This window comes from Leptopilina heterotoma, unplaced genomic scaffold (assembly GCF_015476425.1).
Source record: "Leptopilina heterotoma isolate Lh14 unplaced genomic scaffold, ASM1547642v1 Lhet_54, whole genome shotgun sequence".
NCBI classification, from domain to species: domain Eukaryota; kingdom Metazoa; phylum Arthropoda; class Insecta; order Hymenoptera; family Figitidae; genus Leptopilina; species Leptopilina heterotoma.
This window is the reverse complement of record NW_025111118.1, coordinates 4,674,142-4,688,471: the sequence shown is the minus strand read 5'-3', so window position 1 is coordinate 4,688,471 and position 14,330 is coordinate 4,674,142. Positions and strand designations below refer to the sequence as shown.

At 21.0% G+C, this 14,330-nt stretch overlaps 1 protein-coding gene and 1 long non-coding RNA gene across 2 annotated transcripts in view; one reads left to right on the top strand and one right to left on the bottom strand.

Moving 5' to 3' along the window:
• LOC122508444 (dipeptidase 1-like) overlaps nucleotides 1-14,330 on the bottom strand; it is a 238,973-nt gene that overhangs the window by 51,330 nt on the left and 173,313 nt on the right. The gene's annotated exons all lie outside the window — the stretch shown is intronic.
• Nucleotides 1-14,330, top strand: part of LOC122508447 — a 72,206-nt gene that overhangs the window by 41,045 nt on the left and 16,831 nt on the right. The window contains exon 6 of the long non-coding RNA XR_006302233.1: nucleotides 3,562-3,667. This is a non-coding gene — a long non-coding RNA (uncharacterized LOC122508447). The remainder of the gene's footprint in view (nucleotides 1-3,561; nucleotides 3,668-14,330) is intronic.

Genomic DNA, 14,330 nt, shown 5'->3' with positions numbered 1-14,330 from the left:
AATTTTTTAATGTAATTTTTTTGTTCGTGTAAATTTTTGCTCTCTAAATAGATTTCAGCCACTAAAAGCTACTATTTCTGCTTTTTTTTAGAAGTTTTTTTCGCTAATAATTCGCTAATACTGGAAATCAAAAAACTGTTCTCAAAAATTATAATCCAATTCTTTAAAAAAATTCAATGATTTTCAAAAAATATTCGAAATTCAATTATTTTCAATATTCAATATTTTCATAAAATTTGGTAAAAAAATTCAATTATATAAAAAGAATTGATAGAATTCATCAAAAATTCAATTATTTTCATAAATAATATTTCCACAAAAATTAAATCAATTTAGAATAGCATTTTCAGAAGAAATTCGCAAAAATCTATTATTTAACAAAATCTTTATACAATTCTTCACCATAAGATTATGAATTATGAAGAATTCAATTATTTTAAAAAATAACGAATTTTTTCAAAGAAATTCAATTCTTTTTAAACATTTTAATAAAATTTTTCGCAATAATTCAATTATTTTCATAAATAATAAAATTCTTCTCAGGAATTCAATTATTTTTAAAAATTTTAATTCAATTATTTTCATAAATAATGAAATTCATTTCAGGATTTTAATTATTTTTAAAACAATTTTACAGGAATTTCTCAAAAAATGTAATTATTCTTAAAAATTTAATTTCAATTCCTCGAAAAAATCAATTATTTAAAAAAATGTTTTTTTTAAACTCTTTGGAAGAATCCAATTATTTACAAAAATTTCAGAATTTTTAACAGAAATTGAATTATTATCAAATATTTTAATAAAATTGTTCGTAAGAAATCAATTATTTTATATAAAATTTTTATTAAATTTTTTTGAAATTATTTAATTATTCTTTTAGAATTTAATAAAATTCTTCCCAAGAATTCAATTATGTCGATAAGTAATAAAATTATTCCCGAAAATTCAATTATTTTGAGGAATTTTATTAAAATTCTTTGCAAAATTCAATTATTTTCATAAATAATAATATTTATCACCAGAATTCAATTATTTTTTTCCCGAATTCATTCCTGAAAATTCAATTATTTTGCGTCATTTTAATAAAATTCTTTGCAAAATTCAATTATTTTTATAAATAACAATATTTATCACAAGAATTCAATTATTTTTATTCCTGAAATTATTCCCGAAAATTCAATTATTTTGAGGAATTTTATTAAAATTCTTTGCAAAATTCAATTATTTTCATAAATAATAATATTTATCACCAGAATTCAATTATTTTTTTTCCCGAATTCATTCCCAAAAATTCAATTATTTTGGGTCATTTTAATAAAATTCTTTGCAAAATTCAATTATTTTTATTCCCGAAATTATTCCCGAAAATTCAATTATTTTGAGGAATTTTATTAAAATTCTTTGCAAAATTCAATTATTTTCATAAATAATAATATTTATCACCAGAATTCAATTATTTTTTTTCCCGAATTCATTCCCGAAAATTCAATTATTTTGGGTCATTTTAATAAAATTCTTTGCAAAATTCAATTATTTTTATTCCCGAAATTATTCCCGAAAATTCAATTATTTTGAGGAATTTTAATAAAATTCTTTGCAAAATTCAATTATTTTCATAAATAATAATATTTATCACCAGAATTCAATTATTTTTTTTCCCGAAAATTCAATTATTTTGGGTCATTTTAATAAAATTCTTTGCAAAATTCAATTATTTTTATTCCCGAAATTATTCCCGAAAATTCAATTATTTTGAGGAATTTTAATAAAATTCTTTGCAAAATTCAATTATTATCATAAATAATAATATTTATCACCAGAATTCAATTATTTTTTTTCCCGAATTCATTCCCGAAAATTCAATTATTTTGGGTCATTTTAATAAAATTCTTTGCAAAATTCAATTATTTTCATAAATAACAATATTTATCACAAGAATTCAATTATTTTTAAAAGTAATAAATTTTTTCTTAGAAATTCAATTCTTTTAAAAAATTTTTATAAAATCGTTCGCAGGAATTCAATTATTTTTATAAATAATAAAATGCTTTTTAGGAATTCAATTATTTTTAAAAACTTTTCGCAATTCAATGATTTTTAATATTTACTATTTTCATAAAATTTCCAAACAGAGATCAATTAAACAAAAAAATTTGTTGTAAAAATCTTCGTAAGAATTCAATTCTTTTCATGAATAATAAAAATTTCTCAGGAATTTAATTATTTAAATTAGAATTTGCATAAAATTAGTCGAAAAAAATCAATTATTTAAAAATTCATATAAAATTCTTCACAAGAATTAAATTATTTTTATAAATATATTTAAATTCTTTCATAAATAATAAAATTCGTTGCAGGAATTCAATTTATTATCTAAATAAGAAAGTGGTAAATATTTCGTATGAAAATTAGAGAAAAGTGAGAAAAATAAGATATAGAATGGAATTTTGGTCAGTTTTATGAAGTTTCTAAAAACGAGGTTTTTTGGTCGTCAAGTTTTATTTTTCGATTGCTACTTTTTTGCTACTTTTTTTAGTTTGAAAGCTACTTTTTGCTACTGTTTTAAAATTAATTATCGTGTGCGAAGTCTGTTATAGTAAACATTTTTTCGAATTCAAATTTGTAATTAATTTTTTTTTCTGATGAATAAATTTTTGTACACAAATAAATTGGAGTGAAAATATAATAATTGTCAGTGAATGATGAGTAATTGGGAATATTTTTTAAAAGAATATAGAGGGAAAAATTCATATACTGCTTAAAGCTTTTGTCGCAGAGAAAAAGGATAAATAATGATGAAGGGAGGGGGGGAGGGATGACCCAATGCGGGAACTTTTTGGTTAAAGAAACTTTAGGATTGAAAAATATTTTGTGTGTGTCGGAGAGTTGGCTTTTTCTTTTACTCGTATTATCCTTTTTTCGTCGTCGTTGTCGTCTTTTTCTTTTCTTTCTTTCTTTTCGACTCAATGTTTGACAATACTTGGAATTCAATCGCTTGGACGGACTTGGTTTCCAAGTCAGTCTGTTCTCGTTTTCTTCGTCGCAAGACGACAGTGAGACGTACATTAAATCTGTGTATTTCGTCGTGAAGACCATTTCTTTTCTCCTTTACATTTTATATTTCTTTATGTATAGTTGCGAAGACATCTTTCAGCATTTTTCTTACATAAAATATAACATTCAATAATAAAATGTAACACATTGGTTGAAACTTTTTCCGTAATAGTCGGAATTTAAAATTTTATTTTTTAAAGTTGTGTTGAAGAGAGAATTTTTTATTTTAAGATTGAAAATTTTTTAATTATTTCATTTTATATTTTTTTTTGTTTACAGGGAGAATGAATAAATATTTTGTACTTTTACGCTTGCTTTTATAGTAAAAACTGAATTGTGGAATTATTTACAATTCGTTATTATTATCGGAGTAAATTTTATTATTTCGAAAGTAAATTTTAATAAAAATGGGTAAAATGTATTTTGATCGAATAGTGAAATCTAACTTTAATAGTGGTTAAAATTTGTAATTATTTTTAATTATTTAAACTGTTCTTTATTTTTCAGAAGCAACAGCGAAGGCCGAGTTTACTGGACAAATAGCAATTTTTGCCGAGGACCTGATTGGTGAATAATCCAAGGATCTCTTGCTGCTCTGCTGACTTCGAAAGTGGTGAGTAACATTTCCAGGGTTGCCACAGATCAGGAAAATGAGGGAAAAGACAGGGAAAATAAAATCGATCAGGAAAATGAGAAAAATGTTAGGGAATTTTTTCAAATGAACTGGAAAAATATCAAATTTTCAAATTAACTAGAAAACTTCAGGTTTTTTTTTAAATTTAAAGTCGAAAGAAGTTTTTGAGAATTTAAAAAACTTTGAATTCTTCTTAATTAAAAATGTTTAACATTTTTTTTTTGATTCACCTTAAAATGTTTTGAATGACAGTGAATTTGAAAACAGTACCCCGATTTTTCTTATTTCTGTAAATAATTGAATTTATTAAATAATTAAATTATTTTTAGAATAATTTTTTTCAAGATATTAATTACAATCAATTTAGAAAAGATTTTTGTTGAAAAAACTGTTGCAATTTTCCGAAAAAGTTAAATTTTTAAAAGTTTTAAACCATTTCTAAAAGGAAATATTTTTTGAATATAAATATTTTCAAAAATTATTCACTGAAATTAAAATCAAAAACATAAAAGAAGTATTTTGAATACTTATACATTTTTAAAGGGTAAATTGCATCTAAAATAATTTAATTTTGAAAGAGTTACAAATTAAATTTATTTGATTCTAAATATTTTTTTTATAATTGAACTCTTCTTGAATTTTTTTAGAGGTGAAGAAAAAATTTAATATTCTCTCTGGAAATCAGATTTTTGTGGCAACCTTGATTTTATTATATTAAAAACATTTTATTTTGTAAATTGTTTTGAAAAACAATTTATTGATTACTGATTATTATTATCATTATCATCGATCTCTCGTCTATTTTGTGATTCAATTTTGAAGAGAAAAATTCGAATAGTACAATATATAGAGGGGAATTGTTTTATTTGTGCGGTTCACGTTTGCCAGGCACCGTGACCGTAAAGTCATTTTGTTTCAAACCTTTTCTTCTTTTTTTTTTGTACATTCTACTTTATTCGCTTTTTTCTTTTTTCTCTCTTTTTTTTTCTTTTTTTCTTTCTTTCTTTCTTTCTGTGCCAACTGCGCTCGTTTGCCGCTTGTAATTAGCCGGATAACAAGTATGTGCAGTCACTGTAGTTGCAGAAAATGTTAGCCCGCGTATTACAATGTAGTCGAGGCGACGTCGAAACCTAGTGTCAGTGGCAAAAAGTTAAAGGAGAACCCCGAACGATTATTCCGGATTACCATAATCTTCTTTATCTCGATCTCAAATCTGCGCCAGTGACTCGGTATTAGTGTTCGTTACACGAAATCCAAATCGTTAAATCAAAAATAATTGTTTAAAATCAGAAATACAAAAAAAGCATTTATTTATATAAAATACTTTGCTAAACCGGGAATTTTTTCACCAAATTAACAAAATTTTATTATTTTAATTTGTTTTTAAAAAATCGCTTTTTATTTCCATTTTTATAGATATTTATACTGTGCTCTAAATTTGAATTAGTAAAAATTATTAATTTGATAGTAAAAAATCAGTCACTGATTCAAATATTAGTATGTAAATAAATTAAAAGAAAATTATCGAATAAATAGAAATTTTATAAGATTCAACTGAAAATAATTAAATTTGTTAAAGAATTTCATTAAAAACTTTTTAACAAATCGAATTTTCAAAGTATTTTAATTTAATAATTGATAAATAATTGAATTTTATAAAGAGTCAGATTCTAATGTATTCATGTTTCTTAGTGCGAAGATTAATAATTAAAATTCTTATTAGTTAATTTCAAAAAAGATGCACACTTAAAATGTTTTAATAAAATTGAATTTTCGCAAAGTTTTTTTTTGAAAATTCTGAAAAGTAAGATTTTTAAAATTTTTCAATTCTATTGTTTCAAGATAATTGAATTTTTATCAACAAATAATTGGAATTTTTTGAAATAATTGAAATTTCATAACATTCTATTAAAAATAATTAAATTCTTTTAAAGAATTTTATTTAAATTTTTTGAAAATAATCAAGGGAAGTTATTGTCACCGTAATTATAATTTTATTTTTAAAAATTTCTTCAATTATTTTCATAAATAGTAAAACTCATTGCAGAATTTCAATTATTTTTAATACAATTTTAGTCAAATTCCTCGAAAAATGTAATTATTCTTAAAAATTTTATTAAAATTCGTCGAAAGAATTCAATTATTTCTAGAAACTGTAAAAAAATTCTTCTCAAGAATTCAATTATTATTTCCATAAATAGCAAAATCCTTTAGATTTAATAAATTCTTTTGATTATTATTTTTAAAAAAATTCTTCACAAGAATTCAATTATTTTCATAAATTTCCATAAAATTCTAAAAAAACAATTCATTTATTTTTAAAAGTAATAAAATTCTTCGCAGAAATTCAATTATGTTTAAAAATTTTTTTAAATTCTCCTCGAAATTTCAATTATCTTTATAAATAATTAAATTGTTCTTCACAATTCAATTATTTTCAAAAATTTTAATAAAATTCTACGCAAACATTTAATTATTTTCATAAAAAATAATATTCTTTGGAAAGGATTCAATTATTTTTATAAATAGTAAAATTCTTTGCAGAAATTCAATTAGTATCAATATATTTTAATAAAATTGAATTAATCAAGTTTTTAATTATAATTATGAACAGTTATTTTGATTATTTTAAAAAATTGAAAAAATTCTTTGTTTAATTCAATAATTTTCCAAGTTTTTAATTAAAATTATTTAAAAAAATATTATTTTCAAAAAAATTTAAAGAAACTCGTCAAAAGAATTTAATTATTCATAAAAACTCTAATAAAAATTTTTGTAGCCAGTTGTAGATTTATTTATGTTTGAAATCAAATAAATTTAAATTTGATGAGAAAAAAAAATCGGAAAAAAACCGGGAACTTTGTTGAACGAAAATAGTAGACACCCTTATTTAATTAATTTTTGTATCAGCAATTTTGTTATAATTAATTTTTATTTAATTAATTCTTATATCATCAATTTTTATTTAATTAATTTTTGTATCAGCAATTTTGGTATCATCAATTTTTGTAAAATTAATTTTTACTCCAGCAATTCTTACATAATTAATTATTTTGATAATTAACTATTTATATAATTATCTATAGAAGTCGATGAAATATAAATTGAGGATATAAAACTGAAATGTATAAAAATTAATGATGTAAAAATTAATTGCAACTGATTTGTATGTCAACAATTTTTAAAAAATTAATTTTTACGTCACCAATTTTTAAATAATTAATTATTATATAATTCATTTTTCTATAATAATTATATAGAAATAATTATATGGTTCATGATATAAAAATTGATGATAGTTAAATTAATTATTTCAAAATTGAGGGAAACAAAAATTAATTGTATAAATATTAATTTAAAAATTATCTGTAATTAATTTTTCTATATAATTACACAAAAGTTGATGATATATAAAAATTGAGGATACAAAATTTAATTATACAAAAATTGTTGATATAAAAATTAATTGTAATTAATTTTTATATCGTCAATTTTCATGATATTAATTTTTACGTCATCAATTTTTAAATAATTAATTAATTCATTTTTCTATAATAATTATATAAAAGTTCATGATATGAAAATTGATGAGAAAACAAATTGTATAAAAATTGATGATACAAAAATTAATAATACAAAAATTAATTGAATAAAAATTGATGATACAAAACTTGATGGTATAAAAATTAATTAGAAGTTGATAATACAAAAATGAATTACATGAAAATGAATGGTACAAAAATAGATTGAAAATGATTAAAAGTTAAAATTTTAATATAGGACATAATAGAATTTACAGTATAAAATTAAAAAAATAAAATTTTACTAATATTATAAGTGTAAAATTTACAAGAATGTTAATAATAAATATAGAAATTATTAAATTTAAATTTGAAAAAATTTAACTGTCCAGGGGATGATCTGAAGCGATGATAAATTAAAGGTATTCAATTTTTACAGAGTAGAAATATAAAATATAAGGAGAGAAATGAAATTTTTTTTAATGATATGCTTCCACATTTGTTTCCTTTATCAAAAGTACTTTTTTCCATTTCCGGGAGTAAAGAGTAGCGTTACGATTGCAAGCTTTTTCCTCATGTTCGTTTCGATTGGAAATTATCTGATAGCCATCAGTAATTGAAGCCGGAATGAATTGAGCAACAGAAAATAAGATTGAAAAAAAAGAATTCTCTCTCTCTCTCTCTCTTCTCTTCTCTTCTTTTGATGAAATTGAATGGTTTTTTTTGTATGTGTGTGCGTGTGTTATATACACCAAGAATCTTTTTCTTTTGGGAGTTATTTTTATCGTTTATAAGTCCCGGAGTTAAGCGGCATTGTATATGTAGTAGTGGTAGTAGCAAGATTGTCATAGGTCCGATGAGACATAAATTTTTCTGAATATAAGAAAACTTGGCGACTTTTCTACGAGGTTGAAAGAGGCGAACCAAGCACTGGATAAACTTTAATCAACATTTTTGGAGTCCTTTGAAAATACAGTTATGGTTTATTACGAAATAACCCCAACTCAATTGCGAACAGTTATTTTTTTCTTGTTTTACGTTTATTGTACCTACTTGTTTTACAAGTTTCTTGTGGGTTTACTTTTTTATTGCTTTTTTCCGTTGGAAATTAATTTTGATGGAATTTTCCGTTTATTTGTAATTTAATATTTATGGGATAAATTTTTTGACTTTATTTTTATTTTATTGTTAATTAGATTGTTTTGAATTTAGTTCAGTTCATTGTTAATTAAAAGGGGTTTGATACAATTTTCGTTGCTGTTAATATTTGCGTGATTAATTCCATCAACAAATTTTTAATTAAATTGTTTTAAATTTAGTTAAGTAATTAATTGTTAATTAACGTAATTTGATCGAATTTTCACCACTCTCAATATTTATTTATGACTAATTCTTTCAACTAATTGTTAATTAAATTGTTTTACAATTATTTGTCAATGAAAGCGTTTCGATAGAGTTTTTGTCTCTTTCAATATTTATTACGAATTTTTTCAATTAATTGTTAATTAATTTGTTTTAAAGTAAATTTTTTTGAACTTAATTAAACTTTAGTTGTTGATTAAATTACTTTGAAGTTAAATTGATTATTTAGTTATATTAATTCAGTTTTAATTATTAATTAAACTCTCTAAAATGTAATTAAAATTTTAATTGTTAGTAAAATTCTTAAAAATAGTTTTTATGCATTTTGCGAGAAACGGAAATATTTCCAGAGGATAGTTTTGAAAGTTTTAGTTAAGATTTAAAGTTTATTCAGTAAAATCGCCATTCGCAGAGAAGAAGAAGAAGAAGAGTTGAGGGAAAATGTTTTATTTGCCTTTGGGCGTTTTTCAAACTGAAAATTCCACTATATGAGATTGCGTATTCGTTTCAATTTTTCCCAACGAATTAATGTTTGAATTCGTTTATTTGAATTATGCTGAGTTTTTCAAGAAAAATGGTCAAAATAAAAATTTACGTACAATACGTAAGCGGGGAAATTTAAATGACATTAATTTTTATTTGTAATTTTATTAAAATTAAACTCATTCTTGCCTAGAAAATTCTCGTCAAATTTTCAATTATCTTTAAAAATAATAAAATTTTTCTCCAAAATTCAATTATTATCAAAAAATTTAATAAAATTCTTGACAAAATTACAATTATTTTCAAAAAATTTTCTCCTTTTAATTATTTTAAATATCTACTATTTTAATCAAATTTTTCAAAAGAATTCAATTATTTAAACAAGATTTTAATAAAAATTTCACAGGAATTCAATTACTTGCTAATTTTTTTTATAAATTTCTTCACACCAATTCAAGTATTTTCAATTTTTTAATGAAGTTTCTCGAAAGAATTCGAATATATTTAGAGAATTGAAAAAAATAGTTCTGAGAAATTGAATTATTTCGAAAAATTTAAATAAAATTCTTTTAAAAATTCTATTATTTAAGAAATCTTTACAAAATTTTTTACAAGATTTATTTAATAAAATTGCAATTTCAATAAAAATTTCCTATACAATTCAATTATTTTCAATACAATTCTTCTCAAGAATTCAATTATTTAAAAAAATTAGATTAAAATTCTTCAGAAGAAATCCATTATTTTCATAAATAATAAAATTTTTCTCGAGAATTCAATTATTTTAAAAAATTGTGATAAAATGCTTAATAAAATTTATCATAGAATACAATTATTGCCAAAAATGTTTGTAAAAATCTTTGAAACAAATCAATTATTTGCGTATAAAAAATAAAATTCTACGAAGCAATTAAATTATTTTAGAAATTTTAATAAAATTCTTCCCAAGAATTCAATTTTTTTTTTCAAAAATAAACATTTTCACGGGAATTTAATTATTTTCAAAAAAATTTTTTTTAATTTTGCCTTAGATTTCAATTATTTTCAATAATTATTTTTAACATTTTTTTTTTAAATTCTGAGGCATTCAATTATTTAAAAAAAATTTGAATAAAATTCTTTACAGGAAATTAATTATTTTCATAAATAATAATATTTTTCTCCGGGATTCAATTATTTTCATAAATAAAATTCTTCTCAGAAAATGGATTCTTTAAAAATTTTTTAAATAAAATTCGTTGCAAGAATTCAATTATTTTCATAAATGACAAAACTTATCGCAGTATTTCAATTATTATTTATACAATTTTAAATAAAATAATAGAAAATTGCATTTATTCTTAAAATTTTCGTTCAAAATCGCCGAAAGAATTGAATTGTTTTGAAAAATTTTGAAAAAATTCTTTATAAAAATTCAATTTTAAGAAATATTCAATTATTTAATAAATTTTTTATTTTTTTATTTAAATAATTGAATTCTCGAAAAATTTTCTAATAGAAAATGGTTAAAAAATGAATTTCACTTAAAATTTTAGATTATAATTGAATATTAGGTATAGCGTGATTTTTTTTTAGAAATAATTGAATTTTGAAAAAGGTTCAAAATTAAAATCTTTGAAAATTTGAATTTATAGTTACAATATTCTTATGATATAAAATAATGATTCAAAAATTTTTTGAAAATAATTACATTTTTCGATGAATTTATTTAAAATTGTATTCTAAATAATATGAAATCCTAATAAACAGTTTTATTATTTATACAAATAATTGAATTCTTAGAACGAATTTTATTACAATAATTTTTTAAATAATTGAATTCATGTGAAAAATTTTATTACTTTAAATCAATTATGAAAATTACTTGATTCAATAATATTTTTTAATTCAAATAAATTAAGTGGTGAAAGAAGTTTTTTTTACCAAATCATGAAGTTTAAAAGACGAGTAAAGTATTTTTAAAGTGCCCAAAAATAATAAAGTAATTTTTCAAAAAATAAAAGAAAAATGTTGAAATTTAAGAATTTTCGATTTTTGGTACTAGTGGTCATAGTGGTTTTTTTTTTTTTTTTTTTTTTTTTTTTACTAAGGATGAAGTTTAGAAGACGAGTAAAATATTTTTGAAGAGCCCAAAAATAATAAAGTTAAGTGCCAAAAAAAGAAGCAAAAATGTTGAATTTTCAAAATTTCGATTTTTCACAAATTTCAGAAAAGTAGTTTTTTAACCAAATGACTGAGATAAAAAATTCGGTAAAGTGTTTTTGAAGAGCCCAAAAATAATGAATCTAAATGCCATAAAAAAGAAGAAAAAATGTTGTATTTTCAAAATTTCGATTTTTTTTAAATTTTACTAATAAATAGTAATTTCTACTAATTTATTAGTTAAATTTACTAATTATAAAGCATAAAGATATTTTATCAATAAATAGTAATTTCTACTAATTTATTAGTAAAATCTACTAATTCAATAGCAAAAAGTAAGTTACTGATTGAAATTAGTCAACATTTTTTACTAATTAAAATTCACCGGTGGAGTGGGAAAAAGGGAAATTTTTCTCGAAGGGGAAAATCAAAATCAAACAATTGGTTTGCATTAACTATAGAATTCGTGTCATTTCCAGTGTTGAAACACTTTGGAAACATAGTAGTTAGTGAATTTGGGCTTTGGTAGTTGTTATAGTGGGAAAGTAGTTGTCCTAGGAGACTTCTAACAACATTCTGAATAGCTCAGGTGCTATACTCAAGGTGACCAGACGTTCTCTTGAAAGTTATGTGTAGCATTTGCCCGGGAGGACATAACTCGGGGCGAAAAGTTGGCAGAGAATAGAGCATAGTTCACAGTAGGATAACGAACTAACGTGTAATCCCCTCCATTTCGGCCCTGCTGGACCAGGCAACGTTGGTGCGGTATATAAGTGTCTGGTTCAATCCCGAATTAGATTCAAGCAGAACCTTCGGGCTATTCACCTAGCTTTACACACTAAGTAGCTTCTATATAGACACTGAGCGAGAGAGAAATGTGTTGAGAAATTATTTCTCGAATTTACTCTAGATTTATTCTCATTTAGCTAATCAACTCTCAATATAACAGATGAGTGGGATAATTATCCACATTATCGTTTTATTAGCATTGATTTCGTTTTAAATAAATTTTTTCCAAATTTTATTCCTGTTCATTATTTTATTTTATTTTTTAAAGTTTTAATGATATTTGATATTTTAATAAATAAAATAAATAAGTAATTAATAAAATAAAAAAATATTTTTTAATAAAGCAATATTTATTAGATCTAATTATTCTATTTATTTGACTTAAGTAATTCGTATTTAGTACAAATAACTATATTTATTTGATACTATAAATTAAAATATTTATGAGAAATAAATATTTACTTAGATCAAATAAATAAAAACAAATAAGTTTAAATTCTACCAAAGGAGCGAAAGCGAGTGAGGATACGTTGCTAGTTTAAATTATTATACAATTTTTCAAAAGAAATTAAATTATTTACAAAAATTTTAATAACATCCTTCACAATAATTCAATTATTCTTATAAGTAATAAAATTTTTCACATGAATTCAATTATTTAAAAAATTGCAATAAAATTCGTTCTAAAAATTCAATTATTTTTATAAATAATAAAACTTTTCATTAGGATTTCAAATTATTTTGAATACAATTTTAAATAAATTCATCGAAAAATGTAATTATTTTCAAAAAATTTTTGAATCATTATTTTATATCATAAGAATATTGTAACTATAAATTTAAATTTTCAAAGATTTTATAATTGAAATATGAGGCAAAATTAAAAAAAAAATTTTTTTTTTGTAAATAATTGAATTCTCGTGAAAATGTTTATTTTTGAAAAGAATTGAATTCTTCGGAAGAATTTTATTAAAATTTCTTAAATGCCTAATTGAATTGCTTCGAAGAATTTTATTTTTTACGCAAATAATTGAATTGTTTCGAAGATTTTTACAAACATTTTTGGCAATAATTGTATTCTATGATAAATTTTATTATTGTTCAAATTTATAAAGCATTTTATCACAATTTTTTAAAATAATTGAATTCTCGAGAAAAATTTTATTATTCATGAAAATAATGGATTTCTTCTGAAGAATTTTAATCCAATTTTTTTAATTTTTTTAAATAATTGAATTCTTGAGAAGAATTGTATTGAAAATAATTGAATTGTATAGAAAATTTTTATTGAAATTGCAATTTTATTAAATAAATCTTGTAAAGAATTTTGTAAAAAATTTTTTAAATAATAGAATTTTTAAAAGAATTTTATTTAAATTTTTCGAAATAATTGAATTTCTCAGAACTATTTTTTTCAATTCTCTGAATATATTTGAATTCTTTCGAGATACTTCATTAAAAAATTAAAAATACTTCAATTGGTGTGAAGAAATTTATAAAAAATTAGCAAGTAATTGAATTCCTGTGAAATTTTTATTAAAACTTGTTTAAATAATTGAATTGTTTTGAAAAATTTTATTAAAATAGTAGATATTAAAAATAATTGAAATGAGAAAAATTTTTGAAAATAATTGAAATTTTGTCAAGAATTTTATTAAATTTTTTGATAATAATTGAATTTTGGAGAAAAATTTTATTATTTATAAAAATAATTAAAATTTTGACGAGAATTTAAAAAAATTTTTGAAAATATTTGAATTTCTATAATCAATTGTTCTTAAAATTTCTATTTAAATTCATAAAAAATTAATATTTTTTAAAATTTCTAATTGAATTTTTGACTAAATTAAATTCAAAGAAATTTAATACATATTTTGTCTGACTAATGACGTCTTTTTCTACTACGTTCTGCGTTCGAAAACTATGAACGTTTGACGAATCGTTTACTTGTACTACTTAAAAAACACATTGTCCGACTGTTACTAATAATTTCTACTGATTTCGATGAAGTTTCTTATTGCTTTTTTGTTTAAACACCTCCTACTTATTACTGTTATTATTATTTTTATTATTATTTTTATTGTCATGGTTATAATTATTATTGTTATTATTATCTTTAAAATTTAAATTATTCTAACTATAATAATAATTGAATTATAATTATCTTTTAATTTTTTCAAGCTTCCAGTAGTATAGATCAATGATAAATCAAACAATTTTACGTTTTCTTCTTTTAAAAACAAGTATATTTTCTATTTTTTTAATTCTAAACAGTTTTCAAACACCCAACTCTTTCGGGAAAAATTCCTTTTTAAAAATATATTATAAGGTCAATTTAAAAAAAA